The sequence below is a fragment of the Phragmites australis genome, chromosome 5, assembly GCF_958298935.1.
Source record: "Phragmites australis chromosome 5, lpPhrAust1.1, whole genome shotgun sequence".
NCBI lineage: Eukaryota > Viridiplantae > Streptophyta > Magnoliopsida > Poales > Poaceae > Phragmites > Phragmites australis.
The window spans coordinates 11,785,892-11,812,970 of NC_084925.1; the positions used below are offsets into that span (position 1 = coordinate 11,785,892).

Below are 27,079 nucleotides of genomic sequence, written 5' to 3' on the forward strand. Positions count from 1 at the left end.
AAATCTCTCTCGCCATTGCTTTTCGTTATCACTACTACGCGCTAAATAAGCTATTTGGCCACCAAACCAAGCAAACTCACTGTTGATGACAAGATTTAGCATTTATAGTGACCATTGCAGGAATAATTGGTGACCAATAAACAATACACGTGACCAGTGTATAGTACCTCTGACTAGTAAATAATACTTCCGACCAATGAATAGTACCCCAACTAGCGACCAGGCGACACGGACAAATATTCGGATCGAGAACGTAGTTGACTCGAAGAAGGCCGAACAACAATAAAGGGTACTTGGGTAGATATATGGGAATTTATGTGGCTGAATAGAAAGATATATTAGTTATAGAAATATTGGAGATTGGAAAGCATAGTTGAATCATCTATGTAAGTTTTTATTCGGTTTGTATTAAAAGTCCTAATCTTATATGGCTAAGACCTGCCACCCTTTAAATATAAGAGGGTTATGGTTGACTGAAATTATCAACCAATCGATCAAACATAATTTACATTATCTTTCGTCTTTTACCTAGCTCCTGTAGTCCCATTTTCTTTTCTAATCTACATTGCTGCTTGTTTTTTATCTCGACGACCAAGGATGAGCCGCTAACCATCTGCGCTCCGATAGGGTACGTCCCGAGCGTGGGTGACGACGAAGGTCCGATGACACAACACCACGAGTGGGGTATATATCCTGAGTGCTGCTTGTCAGATATTGCACACGGGGTGCTCAGTGTTTAGTGTGGCATCTTTTCGCGTCAACACACTTTTTGGTAACTTCACTGAGGACAAAGTTTTTCAGCTATCTCTTGGTCGAATTCTAAACCCTAGGTATATCTACTTCGAAAATCGACAAAGACAACATCATCATGGCATCCTACGACAAGTTGCTGGAAGAAGCGCGTTTGGCAATCGAAGCCGACTTGGAACAGCGTCGGCAACAGTTGCTCTTACGTTATGTGAAGACTCGGCAAGGTGCGCCCACCGACCAAACCCCTAATGTACCAACCAATGTAAGTGTTCAACCATCTCCATCGCATGAAGAAGTTGCTAGTATAATTGATCAATCTGTTGATGCAACCATGGCTAATGGTGTTCAAAAGATGGTTGATGGTACATTAGTTGAAAAGATTCGGTCTTTAGTTTTACAAATTCATGAGGAGCAAAATTAGAAAAATCCTTTTACTAGTAATGTTAGCACTCCAATTATTCCTACTATTGTTAATACATTACCTAGTGCTTCAATTCCTCATGATGGCCGAAATTACATGGATAGTGTTGCACATAATCATGTTTCATCTTATGCTATTAAAACTGATGTGACACAAAACCCATATCAAACACCATATGCTAGAAACCATGCTCAACTTCGGCTCAAGCTCATAAAACCAAAAGTTATCCCAATGTGCAAACATCTTATTATCAAACCGTAGCATATAGTGTTCCATCTATACCGCTACAAGGATTGGGAATCCCTTATAGACCAAGACCTAAACAAAACTTTACTACACCACCTCCTATCACTTCTTATGTACCAAATGCGCCTACACCACCGCTTGAGCTAATAGGTAACCCTAATCGGATTGTGGTCGATTACATTGAAATCATGCAAAAACAAGTAGCTAATGTGCTAAGAGATCAATTTGGCTTAAAGGTTAGGAGAAAAGCTCGTGCATACCAAAAGCCATATCCTAAGCACTATGACATACTACCATATCCCCGTGGTTTTAAGGTTCCTGATTTTGTAAAATTTACCGGGGAGGATAATAGAACAACTAGGGAGTATGTGGGTCAATTTCTTGCACAATTAGGTGAAGCTAGTTCCAATGATGTGCTAAAAATTATATTATTTTCTTTGTCATTATCTGCAACAGTTTTTACTTGGTTTACATCTCTTACTCCTAATTCTGTACATGTGTGGTCTCAATTGGAAGAAAATTTCATGAATATTTTTATAGTGCCGATACTGAATTGAGGCTTTCACATTTAACATCGATTAAACAAAAATACAATGAACATGCTGCTGATTTTATTAGAAGGTTTAGAGACATAAAAAACCAATGCTTTAACTTGACACTTTCTAAAAAAAACTTGGCCGAACTAGCTTATTCGGGTTTATTATCTTATCTTAAGGAAAAGCTAGAAGGTTATGATTTTCAGGATGTTAGTCAAGTCTTGTAAAGAGCTCTGGTATAAGAAAGCCAGGCTAAAGAGTCTAGGAATTTTCAGAAATTGAGTGATAAAGTAAGAATAGATCGTCCTAATATTCACATGCTTGAATATGAATATGAAAATTTGGACAATGATGACATTGATGTGTGTGTAGCCTAATGGGCTTGATCTTCTAAGTCTAAACCATTCGTTTGTTTTGCTTGTAAGCCGATTCCTTCTAAAAATCGGTAAGAAGAAATTAAATTTATTTTTGATGTAGCAAAGTGTGATAGGATTTTTGATTATTTGCTGCAAGATAAACAAATTAAGCTATCTCATGGTCATGTAATTCCTCTATTAGAAGTATTAAAGAGGCGAGCTTATATTGTAAATGGCATAATTCTTATTCTCATGCTACTAACGATTGCAATATTTTTCATCGATAGATTCAATCGATCATTAATGAAGGACGATTGAAATTTGCGGAGATGCAAGTAGACAAGCAAGCATTCCTGGTTAATGTGGTTGACCTCCAATACGAGAGCATTCTAATTCGGCCAACTCAAACCGAATCAACCAAAGGGAAGAACACAATCGTTGGTGATAAAAGACATAAACCTTTGGGGAAGAACAAAAACTTGCTAAGAGAGGTGCTACTTGAGAAAACTCCAGAAGGCAAAGAATCAATTAAGATCATGGTAAACACTTCAACCGCCGGGGGGGGTATGTCAATGATAAACCAAAGATGATCAAACCAAAAAGCCTGGAGGTTGGAAAGTGGAAGGTTAATGAAGCAAAGGGACGTGACAAAGTTGAAAAGCTCAAGCCTACTTTCAAGCAAGTTTTGTCTAAATATGAGAAGGATAAGGCTATTCAAACTCATGTGAATCAGCCAAGTGGGTTCAAGCGGCCAAGATCACCTTTGAAGCAAGAAGCACGTGATCATCATCAACCAAAGGAGGACAGTGCTGATGCTATTACCCACCACTTGGGCTGGCGCCATGGCCATGGATGCCTCCTCCGATGCCTTTTCCCCCTTGCCCAACTTGAGGCTATAACGATATGTGGATGTCTCCTCCTCCTATGCAATTTTCTCCGTTTTATCCGGGGTGGACAACACCAAGTAGGCCGATGTTTGATAAAATATCACGTGCTGTCCATGACCGATCGGGGCATACAAATCGGTCTAGTGGTGTTAGACATGCTAAAAATATGAGGAAGGAATACCGGGTCAAGGAGAGTGGAGTTTCTATTCCAAATTCAGATTCTAATATTGATGAAATGAGGACCACTGCTGCTGATATTATTGAGATTGGTTCAATGGAAGTGGTCGCTGAAGAGCTTGGCAAAGGACCAATTGTCATTAGCAATAAATCGGTCAAATCTAAAAATTTACCTACTAATGTACATGTTGTTCCAAAGGCTAATGATCATGAAGCAAGTAGCAACAAGGTGCTTTCTAAATATCTACAGTCGAGGTGGTGTCCCTCCAGCTTATCTCACACAAAAAAGAGAAGATTGCAGTGGTTGCGCAAGCAAGAATTGATAAAATAATAAGCTGAAAAATTGCGGGATGATACTTTCAATGAAGTTAAGCCAATGTAACCCATGAAGCAAGTGTGTAGACCAAAGCTAGATGTCATAACAGCTCCTACAGTAGCCCCTTCATCAACAACAACACCGGCGCCTATGCAAGATGATGAGGAAGATGAGGAGTTAATTGATTATGGTGATTCGCCGGTGCACACTAATAATGCTTCACCAACCGAAGGTATGGATGTCAATATGGTTTTCATGTTACCTTCAAAATTTCATGCTATGGATGAATGTGAAGTAGCTTAATTGAACTTGGGGCCAATAGAGACTATTTTTGAGGAGCCAAAGGAGACAGATCGGCACTTGAAGCTGTTATATGTGAAAGGCCATATCAATGGGAAGCCAATTTTTAGAAGCTTATTGATGGTGGAGATGCAGTAAATTGATGTCGTATTCAATTTTTAAGAAGCTTGGTAGAGATAATAATGAGTTGATGAAGACTAATTTGGTGCTCAACGGATTTGCGAGTGATTCTAATGAGGCAAAAGGTATTATCTCTATGGATCTTACTATTGAGAGCAAGACATTATCCACAGCTTTCTTTGTCGTTGAAGTATAAGGTAACTATAGCGTTATTCTTGGATGTGATTGGATTCATGAGAATAGTTGTGTTCCTTCTACCTTGCACCAGTTTTTAATTCAATGGGTGGATGGTGATGTAGAAATCATATATGCTGATACTTCGGCCCATGTTGCTTTGGCTGATGTTTCGATGTATTGGAGATATGGCAATGCTAAGTGCTTATCGGGTCTTGATCTTTCGGATTATGATTTTCTTAGTGTTTCCAAGGATGGATTTGGTTGGCTGACTTGTGACAATCGGCTCAACAATGTAATGTATCAATGAGTAAGGATAACAATTTAGAATGACTACAAAAACATATGGAGCAATATCGGTCAAATAAGAATGATATTTGTGAAGCCATTGAAGATTTAGTTGAGTTAGATAAGTTAGGTCAAGGTTTCTCGTCGGCCGATCCATTAGAAGAGATTGATATAGGAGATGGTACTATACCAAGGCCGACGTTTGTAAACAAAAATATGAAAAGCTGATTACAAAGCTAGAGTAATTGAGTTGCTTAGAGAATACATTGATTATTTTGTGTGGGAATATCATGAGATGCCGGGACTTAACCGAGAGTTGCTGGAATATCAGTTGCCTATTAAAGCAGGGTTTAGGCCTTTGAAGCAGCTGCCTAGGAGGTTTAATCCTAACATGCGTGATCAGATCAAAGAAGAGATAGACCGATTGTTGCAAACTAAAATTATTTGACCATGCAGGTATGCAGATTGGATCTCCAATATCGTCCCGGTTGAGAAGAAGAGTATCATTAAGTTGCGAGTTTGCATCGATTTTAGATATTTGAATAAAGCTACTCCTAAAGATGAATATCCTATGCCTATAGCTGACATGTTAATTAATGATGCTTCAGGACATAGAATAATTAGTTTTCTTGATGGTAATGCTGGTTAAAATCAAATTTTTATGGCCGAAGAAGATTTATCTAAAATGGCTTTTTGATATCCTGGTTTTGTTGGTTTATTCGAATGGGTAGTTATGTTATTTGGATTAAAAAATTCTGGTGTACTTATCAAAGAGCTATAAATTTAATTTTTTATGATTTGTTTGGTGTTAGACTAGAAGTTTACATTGATGATATAGTTGTTAAATCAGATTGCAATGATTCTCATTTTGCCGATTTATGTTTAGCTTTTGAAAGGATGCGTCGGTATGGTCTGAAAATGAATCCACTAAAATGTATTTTTGGTGTGTCGGTTGGGAAATTTTTAGGCTTTATAATACATGAGAAAGTCATAGAAATAGATCCTAATAAAATAGAAACTATACAAAAGATTCAAGCACCTACATGTAAAAGGGATATACTGAAATTTTTGGGTAAGGTAAATTACTTCAGAAGATTTATATCAAATTTGTTGGAAAAAATTAGCGCTTTCACACCTGTACTTCAGTTGAAAAATGAAACCGAATTCACTTGGGGAGCAGAACAGCAGTTTGCATTTGATGAAATCAAGAAATATTTGTCTACTCCTCCGGTGCTTCGGATACCTAAAGTCGGATTGCCCTTTCTGTTATATGTTGCTGCGGGAGAGTGTGAATGATGCTGTTTTAATACAAGAAATTGATGGTAAGGAGTATGCAATTACTTACTTGAGCTGATGTTTTTTAGAAGCAGAGACAAGGTATGTCTTTATTGAAAAATTATGCTTGTTGTTGTATTATGCTTGCACAAAGTCAATGTATTATTTGCTATCTGACACTTGTATAGTAGCATGTCAAGCCGATGTTGTTAAATATATGTTGCAAAGACCAATTTTGAGTGGTAGAGTTGGTAAATTGGCTTATGCACTTATAGAGTATGATTTGGCTTATGAATCTTTGAAATCTATGAAAAACCAAATTGTAGCTAATTTTATTGCTGACTATCGGGTTGATGATAAGCATGATTTAAAAGTCGGCTATATATCTATAAAATCATAGAAGCTTTATTTTGATTGTTCGGCTTGTGGGGTTGGACAAGGTGTTGGTATTATTTTTGTATCACCTAGAGGTGCTATTTTTTAAATATCTTATCATTTAGATTATTTTTTACTAATAATCAAGCCGAATATGAATCTCTCTTGTTAGAATTATGAATTTTAAGTTCCATGGGTGTAAAGAACATAGAAGCTTTTGGTGATTCGTTGCTAGTTGTGCAGCAAGTTTCCGGTAATTATCAAAGTTTCGATGGATAATAAATAGCTATCTTGACAAGTGTCTAGACATTATTGCTGTTTTGGATGATTTTGTTATCAATCATGTGTCTAGATATTATAATTTTGGAGCAAATGATTTAGCACAACGGGCATCTGGTTTCCAAGTTAATAGAGAAAAATTCTTTATGATTGAAAGACCGATGCTTAAAAGTGTTGATCATGGTATAGCCGAACATGAATTTTTGGGTTCGGTTGTGTCTTCTCTAGCGGGGGAAAAGGTTGACGTTGTTGAATCTAAGGATTGGAGAAGGTCTTTGATTGATTACTTGAAGGATCCAAACAAAAGTGTTGATAGAAAGGTTCGGTGGTAAGCTTTCAAATATATATTGTTGAATGATGATTTATATCGCTGAACTGTGGATGGTTTGCTTCTTAAATGTTTGGATTCGAATCAAGCAAGAGTTGCTATGGGTGAAATACATGAGGGTATATGTGGCACGCATCAATCAGCACATAAGATGAAGTGGCTATTAAAAAGAGCTGGATTCTATTGGCCTACTTTGCTTGATGATTGCTTCAGGTATTATAAAGGATATGAGGTGTGTCAAAAATTTGGTGATATTTAATTGGTTCCTGCTACCATGATGCATCATATTGTTAAACCATGGCCATTCTGAGGGTGGAGCTTGAATTTTATTGGTCAAATACATCCCCCATCATCTAAGGGTCATCGGCTTCATCTTGGTTGCTACGGATTACTTTAAAAATTGAGTTGAAGCTGTTTCTCTCAAGAATATGACACATAAAGAGGTGATTGGTTTTATATTGGAGCATATTGTTCATAGATTTGATATTCCGTAAACTTTAACTACAGATCAACGTACTTCATTCATGTCACATCAGGTACGCGAATTTGCCGAATCATTGATAATTAAACTTATCAATTCATCCTCATATTATGCTCAGTCCAATGGTTAGGCCGAGTCTAATAATAAAATTTTGGTTAAGCTTATGAAGAAGAAGATAGAGAAATACCTTAGGAGATGGCATGAGGTTCTATCGAAGGTTTTGTGGGCACATCGTATATATAGACATGGTGCCACTAAAGTAACAATGTATGAACTTATTTATGGACAAGAGGATGTATTACCCATTGAAGTGAATCTTGGTGCTTTGAGATTGGCCGAGCAGAATAACCTGTCGGCTGTAGTTTATTATGACCTAATGATGGACAGGATTGATGAAGTGATGGATGAAAGGTTCAAGGCTTTGAGAGAGATTGAAAAGGACAAATTAAGAGTAGCCAAAGCCTACAAGAAGAAGGTGAAAGCAAAGTCATTTCAGATTAGGGATCTCGTGTGGAAGACTATCCTGCCGATTAGATCAAAAGACAATAAGTTTGGTAGGAGCTCTCTGAGCTGAGAAGGTCCATACAAAGTTGTAAGTATTATCTCTGGAAATTCTTATTTATTAGAAACCTTGTAAGGAGAGAAATTGCATAGAGCTATTAACAGACGACACTTGAAGAAATACTATTCTAGTGTATGGCAAGATGCTTACAACATAAATGATGTAAATTTTTTATGGCCGATGTTTTGCTTGTCATCGCCCTAAGGAGCATCTAAGGCCGGTGTTTTGATCATCGTCCTAAGAAAGGTAATAGAAGAGGTAACGCATTGTCTATACCAGTTATATCGTTCAATTATATTTTTTGGTAAGCAAGAGGTAACGCATTGTCTATACCAAAAAAGAAAACTTGCTTACCAAAAAAGAAAATAAGGGGCATGTGTTAATGACAAGATTTGGTATTTATAATGACCATTACAAGGATGATTAGCTTAATGGGCGACCAATGAACAATACCTGTGACTAATGAACAGTACCTTTGACCAGTGCGCAGTACCTCCGACCAGTGAACAGTAACCTCCAACCACTGAACAGTATCCCCGACTAGTGACCAGGCGACACAGACAGATGTTCGGATCAAGAACGTAGTCGACTCGAAGAAGGTCGAATTGCAATGGTACTCAGGTAGATATATGGGAATTTATGTGGTTGAATAGAAAGATATATTATGTATAGAAAGATTGGAGATTAGAAAGCATAGCCGAATCATATCTGTAAGTTTTATTCGGTTTGTATCAGGAGTCCTGATTTTATATGGCTAAGACCTGCTGCCCTTTAAATATGAGATGGTTATGGCCGATTGAAATCATCAACGAATTGATCAAACGCAATTTACATTACCTTTCATCTTTTGCCTAGTTCTTGTAGTTCCGTTCTCTTTTCGAATCTACATTGCTACCTGTTCTTGATCTTGATGACCAAGGACGAGCCGTTAGCCATCTGCGCTCCGACAGGGTCCCTCGCAAGCGTGGGTGATGACGAAGGTCCGACAATGCAGCACCACGACCGGGGTATCCTGAGTGCTGCTCGTCGGATATTGCACACGAGGTGCTCAGTGTTTGTCATGGCATCTTTTCGCGTCAACACTCACGCCCGCAACTGAAAATTCTTTTTTTTTTTATGATCTACACTTTTTTATGGTCACAAGAAGTTTTTAGGGTCTTCAAATGGGGTTTTTTTTGTCACAGAATGATTTTTTCCGATCGTCAGTTTTCCAGAAAGGGTTTTTTCTTATCCCTGTTTTTTGGGTGTCAGAATGGATTTCTTCCGGTCTCTAGCTGATTTGACCGGGGTCAAATTGGCGGGCACGTTAAATAATGTTTAACGCATTGCACGTTAAAATAATCCATATACGGGCAGCCAAGCATCGCCCGTTTGACCCAGCTGGCAACCAACATGTCCGACCCACACACCCCACCTCCCCCCACCCCTTCCACACCACCGCTAACCACCCACTCCACCCCACCTTGCAGCAACATCAATAGAATCCGCTATGTCGCAACCAAATGACCAACTGCGTACGGAGACTTCAAAACAGTAATAGGAAAATTTTGAAATTGATAACCGGACATTGTTCAGATAGTAATCGAAAACATGTTCAAACAGAAACCGGAATATGTTACTGTTATTTACTGGAAACATATAAAATTGAAATTGGAAAATTTTGAACTTGTTAATAGAAAATAATACTTATGACCGGAAACATATAATACTTTTACCAGAAAATTTTCAACTTGTTAATAAAAAATACTGAACACGATTCAAATTGGTTCTGGAAAATTGTGAACTTGTTACCGTAAAGCTGATTATATATTTCTAATTTAATTTCAAAACTCCAAATGCTCTTTTTAAACATAATACTCGTATATTGTAACTGAAAAATTATTGTTGTTTTTTCGTCGTTTTGAAATTTTCAGGAATCGCATTGATTGGTTTTGTTTGTGGGACATGGGTGAGGGGCGGTTTTTATTTCGTGCAATCTCCGCCACAAGTTTGTTTGCCTTGCATTAATCCATTTTAGCCACAGTGATCTAATCCACTGTGATCCACCCCTTGGCGATTCACGGCGATCCCCTCCGCATTCTCCCCAATCAGTTGTTCGTCTCCCCTTCTTCGGAGTTGCCGGTGGATTTCAGTCGTGCTCGGGCTCATCTGCTGTGTGACCTAGCATCACAATCAATATCTACTCGCGGCATCCCAACCCACTGTGATTCACTGTGTCCCAGTCCCTGGTGATCCTATCCATCTGTCATCAAAGAACCACAAGGTATTTTGCTTAATCAAGTCCCCCGAACATACACCTCTCTAGGGCTTGGAGTTTTCCCCTTTTGATACCCCAATCATGTTTTGTTTGTGCTGTACATTATCATAGACCTAGCATGTTTAGGTCATAATCTGGCACTCCAATTCGAGTATCATGTCGATTCATATCAATCCCGCACCCTAATTTGACATTTTCTGTAGGGGTTTATTTTGTTTGATTAAAACATAACCAGAATATTTTCTATTTGTTACCAGAAATTTACGAACTTGCTACCAAAAAGTTATAAACTTATTACTCAAAATTTATCCACTCTTTACCGGAAATCTACATATACTAAACGCCATGGCATTCTTGCAAAATGCATGAGCCGCACCATTCATAGAGTGCCATCGTAGGATCTCGCCACTAATGAATATAGACTGTCGGATCTGCTCCATGCGATGTTTGCGTCTGGGTCCTTCAAGACGCGTTGAATCATATCCTTGTAGACGGGTCCTCCCCACGTGTCTTCCACCCCTCTTTCTCTTCCTCTCCCACGATCGGTATCTCTCGATCTCTCCGACATTGCTCTTGCATCACCTTGCACCACCTTGACCTCCATCTCCTCTGCCCCACATGTGCCGCCGGAAACCCCGCATTGCCGTCGCTGCCTCCTCTCAAGGATCGAAATGGCGCCCTAGAGGGGGTGAATAGGCCTTTTTTAAAAAAATACCTTAAACAAGCTAAAATTTCATCTTAAAGAAATTTAAATATGAAATTTAAATCTACTCTAAAGCAAGTAATAAGATGCAATCCTATATGAGATATAAACACTAGGATTAACACAAAGCAATTTATGAACTTGCAATAAAGTAAAGCAAATATGAGAAATAACCAAAGGACGGAGTACCGATGATGTTGTTCCCAAAGTTCGGGTCCTTGTGAGGATCCTACGTCTCCGTTGAGGAGCTCGATCACACTTGAGCCAGGTCTCTTTCAACACTTTTCCTCCCGAGGTTGCACAAAGAACTTATCGGCTTCCTTGTGGTATTTTTTCCCTTATGGAGGCAAAATCTGGCCTTCACAAACTTTCTTATGGCTCACCACAAACATGTTGATGGCTCGTGAGCAACTCCTAGCCATCTAGGAATCCTCAATCTCCAAGAGAAAAGAATGCAAACACCAAAGCTTAGAGATGACACTTAGTGCTCAAAGATCCACTTTTGAATTCTAGCACCCAAACTCTCTTTTTCAAATCCCTCTTAAAGGTGGAACACTTTCTTGGGAGAGGATAGGGGCTGTTTGCTTTGGAGAGCTCTCAGATTTGAAATGGGCACAGACTTGGAGTGAGAGGGGCGAAAGGGGTATATAAAGAGACCACTTCAAAAACTAGCCGTTGGACACCTTTTCAGCCCACATCGAATGTTCTGAACTCAATATTGGAACATTTAATCAATTCAAAACGACATATTTGAACTTCAAAAACCAACCTAGATCTGGTAAGAACAACACATCGGAACATCCAATGTTTTCCAATGTATACATCGGAACATTTGATATAGAAAATTAAATTGAGACCGAAAGGTCTATGTTTGCTAAAACCGAATGTTCCGACCTAATCGGAACATCCGATCCAACTATCGGAACATTCGATGGTGAGATTTAATTACAAACTAAGACCTCTAATATTTAAAACATCCGATTAAAACATCAAAATATCTAATATTTAAAATAAAGCCCGAACCAAGAACCCTGACTTCTGAAATTTCAAAACATCCGATGACATTCGGAACATCCTATTCATACTTTGGAACATCCGATGTCACATAGAGAAATCAACTCGGTAAACAAGTTGTGAGCTTATCTCTTTCTAGACTTAGGTAGATCCTTTTGAGCACTAAGATTAAAACTAAATCATAGTGTTGCACCCCTCTTAATAGTACGGCAGTCCTATACTCAATTTCAAAAACAAAATAGTATTTAAAAGAGTAAACTGTTCGCCGTCTTCTTTCTTCAATTTGTGGGGGTCGCCAATGTCGTGTTGCTTCACTCGATGGGACTTTTACCTATTCAAATACTCATTGAATATATTAGTCCTTTAATCATTTGTTGTCAATCATCAAAACCCACATAGGGGGCCTATATTCACTTTCAGCCTCCGCACGGGTCACCGCCTCCACATTGACCTCTCCCAGCCTCCATCGCTCCCTCGTGAGCGCCCACCAATGCGATGCCCGTGGACAACGAGTACGAGATGCATCCGCCTCTCCCCGCATCTCTGCATAACACGTCGGCGCCGCTCCCTCTGCTGAAAAAACGCCTATGATCCAGGTTGGGTGGAAGGCGGCACACCTGGTGTCCGACCTCGCCACCATCATCCTCACGATGTGCGTCAACCTCCTCATGGCCCTCAACTTCAGGCTCCTCTACACCAAGCTCTCCAATGTCCTCTCCAAGGAGGACCTCTTCTACATCGTCACCTTCCCCTTCATCACCTTCTTCAGGGCCTTCACATACATGCTCTACCCCATGCATGACGCAATCCACCCCATCGTGCTTGCTAATCGCCTCGGACCCGTCGCCATCCTCCGCGTCTAGAGCTTCTACCTATTCTACGTCATGGCTGAGCTCTGGGGCAGCGTCATTATATCCATCCTCTTCTAGTGGTTCGCCAATCAGGAATACCTAATTCTCTTTTGCCCTCTCTGTAATAGTCAATTACCTATTATGGTACTGCAAATTCTCTCCTAAAATGTTGGTGATTGATGGTTACTCTATTATGGACTCTGGATATTCCGTTTTCAAAATTCTCTCCTGAAATGTTGGTGATTGATGGTTACTCTATTGTGGACTCTGGATATTCCCTTCCCAAAATCTTTGCGATTGCTGGTTGTATGTGCAAACATTAGTAGAGTCTTGTTCCATAATCAGGGTGGTAGATAGTTGTTCGATGTTCTGTTTTTCTACTCCTATAAAATACACAAGTTGTGACAGGACCGATCAATCTCCACCGTCCACTCGAGTTGATCAAATGGTCAGCGTGCAAAGATTCTCCCTGTTCCTCCTTCCAAAAAAAATACAATTAGATCATGTTTGACAAAGCTCCAGCTCCGAGATCTGTACATGATTTAGAGTTTGTAGGATAAAATAAAGTGGTTTAAATATCTATTTTTCAGTTTAAAATAAGAACAAGATGTCTAAACCAAATACCCTTATTTATCCACAACTCCAGCTCTAAGAATTTCTGGAGTTAGAGATGACTAGCTCTAAGAATTTTTGGAGTTGGAGCTCTGGAAAACATGCCCTTAATCTCCCATTTCATCTAGGGCTAGCAACGGGCTAGGTCGGGTCAAGGCCTCATGGGTTTTGGACCCAGCGGGGGCGGGGGCAGGTGTTGAAATTGCCCTACGGGGCCTTTGGGTCGAGCCCGATTCTACACCACCGCCCTCCCGCGTGCTGCCTCGGCTTCGTTGCCCTCACGCGCTCTGTCGCCGCCTCAGCTCCACCGCTGTGGCATGCGCGCAGTCCACTGCCGCTGCCTTGCCTGCGCTCTGCCGCCCTCCCGTGCTCTGTCGTCGCCACCTCGGCTCCGTTGCCCTCCGCCCTTCCCATGCTTCGCTATCGCTTGCGCGCAGTTCACCGCCACACCTGCATGTGGACTCGCGGGCGAGTCTTGGGTCCCCGAACGGGGCTGGGGCTAGGTCTTATTTTAGACCCAATAACCATTTCGGGGCTGGGTCATGTTTGAGGTATCAGATTTCAAGTCGGGTGTGTTCTCGCTCCACCGGCCCCGACCTGACCCATTGCCAGCCTTAATTTCGTCATGCGTCACACCCCTCCCATCGACGCAAGGATCGCGTCCTGAGCGGGATTTGCATGGGGGAGATTCGTTCCGCTCCTGGTAGGATCTGCGGGCGGGGTTCACGGCAGGTCTTAGCATGGCACGGATGACGGCACTATGCATCAGGCAGGATGGTGGCAGGTGAGGAACGGGAGGATCAGAGAGGCAGGGGAGCTCTCTATCGTGGATAGCTCTGGATCCGTCATTCATCCTTTCCCTTCGTGCGCATCTCCATCCATCACCGTCGCATCCTCCTCGGCGTCGCCCCTCTTTGCGGGGCCCATCAGCGTTGGCTTGGGGGCTTCCTTCAAAGATGAGATGCAGCTCCTCGAGGAGCTTGGCATCAACATGCACCAGATCTGGCAGAAAATGCTCTTCATCCTCCACTCACTCCTATCCGTCAACCCTTTCGTCCATGCCGACGCCGACCACTCTGGCACGTTCCTCTTCATCCTCTCCTTTGACCTCTTCTAGGGTCCACCGATGGGGACAGAGCTGCGGCAGATGGAGTAGTGATAGGAGCGACGGCCTCACGTGCTACACCAACCTTCCCTCGTGGCATTCCATGGCGGGCTTCGCAGACGACCTCTTCGTCGATGTTTCCAATGATGGCCTCCACGAGCTCTCCTACCTCCGCCCTGACTCCTCCTTGCGGCTCTAGCCCCGACCCGCGTCGCCTCGCCCCTCACAGTCCCAGTCCTCGGGTATGATTTTACACGGCTTCGATTGGGTGGGTATGGAGTTCAAGACGCACTACTGGGATGGAGCTGCTATAGCCTTATAGAGCATGGAAGAGGGAGAGAGAAGGAAGTCGCCTATCATTCATTAAAGGTCCCATTCTTCTAATTTCTACAAACTTTTTTCATACAGTTTCCTTTTGTTCTTATGTTTTGGGTTTGTACATAACTAGATTTCGACCATGTCATTGTTCTGCAGACTAACATGGAATTGGTCGTGCAAATGACATACTACAGCTTTCCCCTACTTATTATTGTAGATTGTCAATGGGTTCAACCATTCCAGAATAGATGGTGCCAGATAGATTTAAGTTCATGCTTAAGGTCTGTTTTGCAGTATCCTTTGTAGGATTCTATATGCGCAAAATACAAATCAGAGTGGGGGTGAATGATTGTGAAAACTAAATTCAAATATTAACTCACCCGAATCGAAACTCGATTTAAACTCGGTATTCCACTTGAAACAGATTGCACAAGCTCTAGTAAAAACAATGTATAGAAAGATCAATTGGTCAGATTGCTCTCAATTTTGGTCAATAGAAACTAGATTCAAATGCGAAACTAAGCCCAGAAGAATTGAGTAAATCGGATATGTGGATCAAGAATTATGCCTAGTAGAAGTAGACTATGTCAATTAGAATTGAGTAGATCAAAACCTAGTCGAGTTGACAAAAAGCTACTCGAGATGAAACGAAATCCACTCGAAATTTTCTCTGATCAAATACTATATATTCTAGCAAGGTATTGGATGGATTAAACCAAGATGAAACTTGATAAAAGCATGAGATTAATCGAAAACCAAAACATGCAGAATATAGAATATAGAGAAAATTTTGAATTAGCAACTCATCAACTTAGAAACTTGATTTTCATTGCATAGATGAGTTTACAAGATGCCTCTCCAAAGAATCTAACAAGGATTTCCACGAAATTCTAAAATAGTTCTCTCTCGAGTTTCTCTATCTCTCTGCTGCGTTGTGCTGCCCTGTTCTGCGCTCTGTTGTACTCTACCCAATTCAACAGACCTCTCTATTTATAGGGTAGCCACACGCACAAACGTAACTGAATCAAACTACAACTCCCTATCGTATTCAATCTAGTCTCTATCCTCCTCTAATCACAAATACCTCGACGGTTTCTGATCGTTAATACATAAAGTTCGATAAGCATGTCTTGGGTTGGCACGCAAATAGGATCTCCAATAGCGGGAGACAGGAGAGGTCGTATTGATTGGTTAAAAGACCTGAAAGAAAATGTAGTTCTGGGGGGATTATACCTGTTGGTACCGGATTCCAAAAATTTGTGCATCGTTTCCCACAAGACAAGAACCTTTATTTCAAAATTCGAGATCCGATTGGGCTTATAGTTTAATTGGTTGAAACGTACTGCTCATAACGGTGATATTGTAGGTTCAAGCCCTACTAAGCCCATCTAACCTGCTTAATCAATGACTCTGGTAGTCACCTGAACCAAATTTTGCCGAACGTTGTTCTTGCCAAGGTTGGATGTCTTTTTTCAACCTACTCCAAACCGTTGGGGCCCCTTAGAGGTTCTAACCATGGAGCACGAAGGTCCCAAATCGATATGAGGACCCAACATCGTTACATTGCCAGAATCCATGTTCCATATTTGAAGTGGGTTGACCTCTGTGCTTCTCTCATGGTAGAATCCTCTTCCTATTGATCCCCCTTTCTCCTCGGTGCACAGTAATTTGCTATAGAGAATTTCTATTAAATAGAGTTAACCGATGCTTATTCCTCAGATACCGTCATTGTTTCTTCTCCGAGAAAAGAAGTTGACGACCCGTAGGCCTTCCACCTCCACGCGGCATTGCTCTGTCAGGCTTTCGCGTACAATTGAACCTTTTCAAACTGTTTCTTTTTTAGAACCAAAAAAACTTGTGCCAAAATAAAAGATGCGAAGAAGAACAAAAGGCCTTGGACGCGCAATGGATCCTGAAGCACTATTTCTGCATCCACCTGACCAAACCCTCCCACATTAGGATTGCTTGTTAATACATGTTGCAACACACTTCGCCACAGCTCTCACCCCACCAAATGTGCATAGTCCATACATATTTTATGGATCTTCACCATCACATGTAATATGTACATCTACACGTACATCACACGTGATATAATGTGATCCATCTTTATCACACAGTAGCATATACATCTCCTATGCACGTCTCATGGTATGATCATATTTATGTGTATGGTTCTCTAACCCGAACGTCCTGTATGGTCTCCTAACCGACTTGACCTCGGTTTCTTCCCGAACCTAGTTTCGATCCTATCACCGACTACTTTCACCCACAGACCACACCTACACGAACAAACAACCAATTTTGAGTGTAGGTTTCTCTAAACTTGACTCACATCAATCCATATGATATCATAGCAATGCATTAACATAATCTTAACATCACCATACTAAAACACTTTTCTTTTGCCAATTTCAATATTAATCTAAGTTTTCATCATACATGATCTCACAGCATGCATGTTCGCGAACCCTCCTCCACACGAAGTATCAAGGAGACACATCTCAGCAATTTCCCACCAAAAAAGGAACTTAGCGATTATTTCACCTCGTAGAGACGACTGCACGAACCTCATTAGCGCACCACCAACAACTAGAATGTGTGTGTTTGAGGGAAAGCCTGAAATATATACTGTGTGAGCCTGAAATAGAAAACACACATATAAAGCGATCAAGTCTGACTAAAGCAACCAATTAAGTTACTATCACAGAACGACGTAGCTACTATCACAATTCAGAAAAGATAACGGCGCCAAACTCTCAAGTAAACAAGATTGGCAATGACTTCCCTCTGCACACCAGTGACAACTGGAATGTGTGTGTGCTTGAAGGAAAGCCTGAAATAGAGGACACACATAAAGCCGCAATGGCGTCCGCCGCTTCCTCTGCTCTCCCCTCCAACAAGCCGCAATGGCGTCCGCCGCTTGCCGCACCGTCCTCCTCCTCGCCCTACCCCTCCTTGTCGCAAGCAACACCGCGGGCGCCGGTACCAGCGCCAGCAGCGAAGCACTGGCCTCCGGAGTCAAGCCCGCGCTCCGCGTCGCCGATCGGGACGCCACGCGCACCAGCAATGCCACCTACAACGACACCTACCCCGACCCGGATGGCGCGGCCCCGCCTCCGCCGTTCCTCGGGGACGGGCTCCCCGACGCACCGCCGCCGGCGCCTCGTCACCGTCACAGGGCCGGCGTGGTGGCCGTGGTCGCCGCCGGCGTCTCGGTGGCCGTCATTGTCAGCATCGGCGTCGTGATGGCTATCGTGTGCCGCCGCCGTGCCGCCCTCGAAGCCATCGACGTCGTCATGCCGCCGCCTCCTCCGCTGCAGCATGAGGTCATCGTGCGCATGAAGCCCGTCGTCGTCGCCTGATGCCCTGATGTGTGTGCGCGCGCGCGCTGTGGCTGCGCCCAGCTGGTGTTGGGGATGCATCAACGTGCCGCGAAATAAAAGCATGCAACAGGACACCTGCATTTGATTGATTTTTATATAAGTTAAATGGCCTCCCCTGCGTCGTCGAGCGTCCCCTCACAAAATGTACTAACGTAGGCCGTTACCCTTCTTCTGATCCTCTCCGCTGCCCGTCACCACCTTCCGGCACGGTCCGTCTCGTATCTGGCGGCTGCGCACTCTCCTCGTCACCGCTGCGCGCACGAATCGGCGGCCTCTTGCATAGTGCTGCGCCGCCGAGATTCACAACCTAATTAGCCGGCCAAGGGCAAGCCCTGTACAACATAGGCATAGCGACGGCCCGGCAGGCGAGTGTGCCCGCCGAGCAGGCGAGCGTGCACGGCTGGGACAAAGCGGCGCGCGTCGAGCAGGCGAGGCTGCAGGGGCACCGGCCAATATGCGCCGGCGAGCGCACTGCGAGCACAACAGCTCGTGCTAAACTGATGTTAGAATACGATGTTCTTCTAATCTGCCGCTTTTTCCTTCTATGTTTCTTGTTTCTTCTCAGAGTTCTCATGTTTGGCTCAATAATTTCTGGTTAAAGTTTTGGTCTCCTCTTCTAGCATTGCCGACGATACACGGTTGACTGTTCTGACTTTGTCCCTGATGAAGGCATGAGCAGGGATGAGAAGATACTGCAGCTATCTTTTTACTTGAACAAGTTCATAATCTATTTGGACGAAGATTTACCAAAATGGTTGTGTTGGGAAGAAGAGAACATAAGAAGATATTTGGACTTTGGTTTATTACCTTAGCGCTAACTAAAGGTCGTTTGCTTGTCTGTTACCTTCAGGTCCATCACACGGTCATGAAGGTTCACATTGGGCCGAAAATATTTTGTGCAGGTCTCACTCCACACGTGTGGATAGCAGGGGAGAGGAAGGTCGGAGAGATTGAGAAGGTGCAGAACTGCAGAAGGCAGGGGAAGGACTGAAACTGATAGGAGAAGGTGGAGGAGGAGGGCTTGGAATTTCTTAATTTGCAGGTGCATCATGCAATATCGGCTTGCTGATTGCTTGGATACTAAATTGTTTGATTATTTCTTATCTGTACGTCCAGCCCAACCTATTGCGTGTGATCTCATGTTGCTCTGTTGCCCAAGCACCGGCAAGTGAGCTGCCTCCACCGTGCGTGGAGCGGAACAATGTCCACGGTGAATCAACATTGCCTTAGGCTAACCGTGAACAACATTGCAACAAACTAATTAGAAGTTTGATTACCATACTATCTGGGGCAAATTAATAAACACCTAAAATCCATATAAAAATATTTAAAAAAAGAGTCCATATAAATGCAGGAATAAGTAAAAATAGCAACACACAACCTAAAGGCAAAAAATTGAAAAACAAAATGAAAAATTGAAAAATCAGACAATAGATTTACTTCTGCGCAGCTCAAGACCACAACATCGGATAGACATGCGGTGGTAGAGTCACAACTTATAGCAGTGACAAGATTTTTGCACAGCTCGAGGCGATAGCATCATATAGACGTGCAAGAAAAAGCATGGCTTGCAGTATACAAATGGTGGAACCGCGACTTACAGCAGTGACAAGAGGCACCGACAAAACCGTGGATAGGAAACACGGGGTGCAGCCTCCAACATGATGCAACCAAGGCGAAGTCAAAACCTCGCAAATATGTGAACTTCAGGCGGCCGATGAGCTATGTTTGACTGAATACGTTAGGAAAATTAAAAAACTGGACAATAGATTTACATTTGCGCGGCTCGAGGCTATGTCATCAGATAGACGCGCAGAACAAGGCACATCCTCCAAGCTACAAAAGGTGGAGCCACGACTTACAGCGGTGACACTATCACGTACAGGCTCATCTCAGGCAACCCAAAAAATCTCATCTCAGATGGTTTCTGAGCTGTCACAGTTATAGAGCTAGTGATAATAGTCGGTTATCTTTGACGGGTAACTAGCCGTCTAAGATAATTCGTTATCCATTAATAATACTTAGTTCCGGTGCCTAAAAAAAGAAGTAAATAATAGTACAATGCACCCAAAAATTTAAAAAAGTTTTGGATGATAGCCAGGTCACCTAAGACATCGCCCAAGTCACTCCCTATTTTTTCCTCAGTATTTTTTGCTAGTGCATCGTCCGAGATTCGAACTCATGACCTCATGACACCGATTTCTCACCATTTTCGCTAGTGCGTCGCCCGGGATTCAAACTTAGGACCTCATGCTAGTGACCCAACCCTCTTACCAACTGAGGTAGCTTATGTTTCATGACAGGTTTTAGGATATATTCCTTTAACATGTTAGTACTACGTAAATCATACATTCACTTAGAAATCAAAACAAAACACCTAACTGCTCAAACGTAAGCAAAATTAAACACAACAATGCTTGGAAGAGAATTTAAATCATACATTCACTTAGCAATTTAAATCCAGTCATTTAGAAATTTAAATCATACATTCCTTTTAACCTTGCCTGTAGGTTTGATCCTTTTAATCTTGCGTGCATTGTAAGTTCAGCAATGATCCTTTTAAATCATACATTTGTAGTTTTGATCCTTTGCCTTGGCTGGTAGTTTTTGACGTGTTTAAATGTTCTTGTTGTATTAAAATTCATTTAACTTAGCAATTTAAATGCATTCTTATCTTTATTTGTAAACACATATATAAACGTATATGGAAGGAAATTTAAATTAAACACAAGAAAATTAATTTAGGCTAAGTTAACAGATCTTTTCATTAATTTACACAAAAGAAATATCAGTACAAAAGTAGAACCGGATTACACAAAAACCCCATCCGGATTTCATCAAAAGGCTGCTAAATCCGAATTAATTTGCTAAAATTTGGATTAGCGTCGTCGTGCATGACATCACCTACATACTAGCTAGCCTATACTACACTCTAGCTTAGCTACGCCCTCTTCACTGATGGGGCACCATCGTCGTCGTTGCTGCTACCGGCCTCCTCCTCGTCGTTGTTGTCGGCGCCGTCGTCACTGCTACTAGTGTCGTCATCAATGCGACTGCCCTTGGCACCAACCTCCTCCTCGGTGCCACCGCCCTTGGCCACATCCTCCTTGGTGTCACCGCTCTCAGCCACCATCTCCTCCTCTTCACAACAGGAGTATCCTCCTCATCGGACCCTAGCGATGACAAGTGCCCTCAAGCCAGTACCACTCCTCGTCCTCCTCAAAGAAGGAGAGGTCATTGCGCTCCTCCTCGCTAGAGAGCAGCTCCACCTCCTCTCCTCCTCAGACGTGAGCTGGTTTGTCAGAGACCAGTCCACAAAGGGAGGAGGAAGCATAGGAGAGTGCAGGGAGAGGGCAGCACACGACGAATCGAGCGGTGGAGATGGCGGTAGAGATAGGCAATTCCGACGAAGTGGATTGGGTTTTTTTGGGGGAAATGACGGCTAGCATTAATAATGGAGGAGGGAGGTGAGAGGGCGGAGCCTATCAGCACGATTCACGAGGAGCGTTTATTATCGACGGTTGGGAAGTGGGAATCGTGAGAGTTAAGCTTGGCCTTCGGTATCCCCCACGCTTCTATAATATTCAGGACGATTCCAGTATGGAGCCGTTTGAGAAATTTATCCCAGATGGCTCCAGCCATATAGCTTGTCTTATATGGCTCATAATGCGAACTGTTTGAGATAATTTATCTTACACGGTTCCAAAGAAACTGTCAGAGCTAAGACATATCATATAACTGTTTGTGTGGTAGTGTGACAAGAGGCACCGACGAAATCGTGGATGGGCAAAGAAGGATGTAGCCTGCAAAATGATGCAACCAAGGTGAAGTCGAAACCTCGCAAATATGTGAACTTCAGGTGAGCGAGGAGCTATCTTTGACTAAATTCGTTAGGAAAATTAAAAAAGAGTAAATTTTAGAAAACTCAAGGTTTTATAGTCGTTGTCTCAAAAAACCCCAAGTATAATGGTTTGTGACAATTAACCCCGATATTTATAGTACAAGTATATTAGAAAACCCCACCCCCAAACTTAAAGCAATATTTCTTACATACAGGTCCCAATTGTAGGCCTAGGTGGCACGTATGGCTCATCCACCTTGGATTGTGACATGGAGGGGCATATTTAAGACCATTCCCAATGGGAGTTTCATTCTCATTAAATAGAGCGACATGTCAGCATTTTTGTGATGTGGCAAAGAAGTAACGAAGAGAAAGAAGAAAGGAGTTTCATCTAATGAAGCCACTAGACACTCTTTCCAAAATAGTTACTCTCTTGCATGTGTTGCATATGAAACAATAAAATGAAACAATGCATTGTAGATGACTATTTCAACCATCAACTAAATGCACTCTTGCTTATGTGACACTCTTAAAAACATAAATATGAAATCTCTCATTGGGAGTAGTCTAAGTCCTAATACCGATCACGCCGAGGAGGGCTCAAACACGACGCATCGGTCGGCTCGTGCGCCGTGCCGTCTTGTAGCCCTTCTGCCGCTGCCCCTAGCAGCACCACTCGCGCTCCCTGGTCTCTGCTCGTATCGCAGGCCAAGCAGCTACCTCGCCTTCCCTCTCATTTACCACATCGCTCCCCTTGCCGTCCCCTCCTTTAGGATTTGGTGCTTTTGGGTGCTCCATTTTAGAGTTTTGGGTCAAATCGGAACGGATTTTCAATCTATTGAGCATGAAACGTGTGTGATTTGAGATTAGTGGTTCGTTGGAGTTGTTAATTTGGGTCTCTGTTTTGGTCGGAGTTGGATTACAGCTCGAACTCTTGTTCTTTGTACAAGCCCTGTTGATCCAGGCGCCGGCTATGTAGTAGACTCCTACGCCTGCAACTCCTCTCCTTCCCACTGCCGTTGTCCACCTTTGCGTCGTCGTCGCTGGCCAGCAGTACAATAGGTGAGTGAATCTCCGCGCTACCTGTTGGTTTGGCTTCAATTTATTGGTACTCACTGTGCGGTGTTGGGCAAATTCACTCCCGTCGGTGTTTGGCTTTGGCAAAAATTTGTTCCTGTGCAGCATCACTCCTGTTGTGTCTTTTCCGGATTACTAGTAATATTACTTATGTATTACTCCTCAGGTTATAAATACTTGTTATTTTTAATTTTTTATGATTTTTGATGTGTAACTTTGACCATTACTTTTTATTAGAATACAATTATAATATCTAATAAAAATATAATATTATAAAATTATTTTTTAAGACAAATCTACATATATGATTTTTGGAAACTAAAGATTCTGGAAGCTATTGACAGACAAAGTTTTAAAGTTTAATCGGATTGTAATTAAAGCAATAAGTATTTATGATCGGATGGAGTAATAGGCTGGGCACTTGTGTGAGGCCATTTTTTGCAACGATTCATTTAGCTACACAGCTGTGATCTGGTCTGCATGTTTCTTGATTTGGGGAAGTAATTCACTTTCCTTGAATACAAAGTTCAAGCATCGGCATATCTTGTGAACTTGTAAATTATAATTTGCCAAAAAATTACGTCCATGCAAATCTGTACTTCAGTTTATACATCATTTGCTTCTTCAGACATGTAGAGCATACTTACCTCATTATTTTCCAACTCGTCGCAGTTTTGGAGAAGAAAATAAAGAAGACATCTGTCACAGGGTAAAATCTAAACTATAAAGGCGTGAATGTGTTTGATATCAAGTGCCCCATCCAACCCCTCCGGATCGAATCTTACGGCCTTCCCTCCCCACCGCAATGCGTCACATCTTTCTGTCTGTCTGCCTCGACCCGATCCCACATCAGAACCAGTGCCCCCACCCAGGTCGCCACCCTCGGATCCGGAGCGACAGCTGGAGGTCCTGGCAGCAGCAGTGTCGGCGTCACTCCAGGTGCCCGACGCGACACTGGTGTTCAACGATCTTCCGTGCGCCTCCGTCGTCGTCGTCTCGCGCCCCGACGCGGGGGACATCACGCCCATGCTGCTCTCCTACACCATGGAGGTCCACTACAAGCAAGTCCTCGGATCCCCCTCCCCTGTGCTTTGCGGATCCTCCTCTCCATCCCCCTTCCCGTCCCCGTCCCCTGCGCCTCCATCATCTCCTCCCGTGCGGCTATCCCTGCTTCGCGCCAACGTCATGGCTGAGGAGACCCAGACGAAACCGGCATCCGCGGGCTCCCGGGGCCGCGTACTAGACGAGGCTGGCATCCGCGGGCTCCCGGGGCCGCGCACTGGAGAAGGGCGAGATCGCCGACGATGCCTTCGTGCCCGCCCCCAAGCACCCAACCCCGCAGCCACGCCCCCTCTTCTCTCATGCCTCCACCTTCACCCACGACAAGCAGATCACCGTCTTTCTCCCCTCCACAGTCTCCGCCTCCGTCTTCCCCTCTCCAACCCCATGCAAGCGTCGGCACGTGGACTACCGCGGCTGGGCCATGAGCTTCGCTGACCCCACCACCTCTGCGTCTGCTGCCACACCGACGAGGCTGCGCGGGCTCAACCCTAGCCCAACCCCAGTGGCATGTCGTCGAAGACGAAGGTCGAGCGGGCCGAGCTGAGGTGCAACACGTTGCGCCGTCCCTCTGTTAGCGTTGCTCCACGGCGACCGACATCGACTATACAAGACCATAACCGCCACCATGCACGCGCTCAAGGGCCTTCAGTTCCTAAACCAGGCCATGGTAGGGCAAGTCCGAGGTGGAGAAGAGGTCCGAGCGGCTCGTCATCAACGGCTACCTCCTCCGGTCATGGTTCGGCCAGTGCATCCGTGAGCTCTACATTTCACTCAAACGCTGAACCATTTGGTAAAAAAAAAAATGTCTGGATTTTTGCACCTAATGTTGTAGGAATGGTTGGATTTGAGGAGTTTACGGAACGGATCTTTGATGCGCTTGCACGGTGAAGGTGGATTACAGCTCAGTGCTAACCAAGGATTAGGTCCGCGAGTTATGGGAGCAGCTCTCTGATAGTTTAGATACATTAGTCACAATAAACCAAAGAAAACCCACACCACTACAGTTGTCTCGCAAGGTATTCATTCCCATCTTTTATTGCAGATTATGTTTGCACCGATTATAACATTATAATTGTTGAATCCATCAAATCCGCACCTCGAAAGAAAATACTTGTGCAAATTGGCGATGCTTACATAGACAAGGACCATTTCGAGTGCATTTTAGATCAAAAGGAATTCTTGAATGGTGACGTAAGTGCATCTATGTGAAGCAGTTACATATAAACATAAACCTATAATCTAAATTTGTGAAAATTTTAAAATGTAACAGGTCATAAGTTCATACATCCACTTAATTAGGAAGAAATATCATCTCCAGTACAAGTCTCGTGCAAAGGTTTTCCTAGAGAATATTTATATTTCAAGCATTCTTAAGTGGGATGGTAACATTGTAGTGGATGAGATAAATCCTAACAGTGACATCATTGAAAAAAGGGTGGATAATTATCTCAATCGTGACATGATAACAATTAAGCCCTTATTTATGAATTATCTGTTAATATATGTGTCTAATATTTATACTTACAAAAAAAATCTTTACTTTAGATCTTCATTCCAATTAACATCGAAGAATGCCACTGGTACTTTGTTGTTATCAATGCGTAGAAACATGAGATATGTGTGCTCGATTCATTGGGCTTACCAATGGGTCGCAAAGAACTCACGATTACTGTAAGTATATATATTACTTCAGCATATCTTTTTGATTTTATGAAGTAGAAGATTTTTTTTATTGTACATATCATGCTAATAGTTTGTATGTAACATCTCATAGGCTTCTAGAGATAAATAAATACTGCATCACAGTTGAAAAAGCTTCAAGGACACAAGTGATCGGACCTATAGGTTACAATATGGACTGTTACAGAGCATCAATTCAATGAGCCAATGCAGACAGGCGGGTATACAACATAATTTATTACTAAAATAATTACCTTTCATTAATTAAATAACTATTATACGAAGTTTTTTAATTTGTAGCATATCCTGCGGGTTGTTCATGCTAAATTACATAGAGTACTGGACAAGAGATATGCTATATGATAGTGTATCTCAAGTATTTCATGCATGATAACAAAATTTATTTGCATGTTTATTTATAAAATCCAAACAATAATTTTGATTACTACTGTACAGCATGATATGATCAATTTTAGAAAAAAAAATAGCTGTGATTCTATTGGACTCAGAACTAGACACAAGGAAATGATGTCCAAGTTTCGAATGTTACAATGAACAAAAACAAAGTTCAAATGATGTTGTCATTTTAGAATGTTGTCAAGCGAGCCAAATGGTCAAACTTATCAAATCAAATTAAAGACCAATCATCACCATATGTTCTTTTCATTGCCATCGTGCAAAGAAACATAGATGAATTAGTAGGTGAGCTATGCAAATATATCTTGTCTATGGAGCATGCCGAGACTCTGGAGTACACCTCTCTTTTTACATATAATATCCTCGTTTCTGCTTATTATCCTTATGTTGTTATACCTAACATAAGATTTTTTATTTATAATAAAGAATGGGTGCAAAGCTCTAAGCTATATCCCATTAGTTTAAGCCTCAGAAAACTCCAGAAAACACTAAATGTTCATAAGCTAGTGGACTACGATTGTTTCAACATGGGTGTACAGATGCTCACTTGCGACGAGATCCATCTGTTGAGTGATACTATATGGATCTACAGTTTTGTGTAAGTCCTACATTTACATATTAACTCTTTTCTTCATATTTATAAATTTTCTATTTATTATCCCATATGGTCTCTGAATTCTATCGATTGTCGTCGCTCTGTGGAAATCTTGACGTTCAATGCTTGGCGAAAATATTTGATAGCTGGCCTGGGATATACTACCATAGCTCTAAATGCGAGTTGTTAAGATTGTATCGCTTGTAGTGTCATTGTTTACGCTTTCCTAACACCTAACTTGTGCATATTACCACATGCTCTTATCAGTAGCTACATTATGTTCGTACTGG

At 42.3% G+C, this 27,079-nt stretch overlaps 1 pseudogene; it reads left to right on the forward strand.

Moving 5' to 3' along the window:
- Positions 1 to 3,362: 3,362 nt before the first annotated feature.
- On the forward strand, positions 3,363 to 8,075 carry LOC133917819 (uncharacterized; annotated as a pseudogene).
- Positions 8,076 to 27,079: the final 19,004 nt, after the last annotated feature.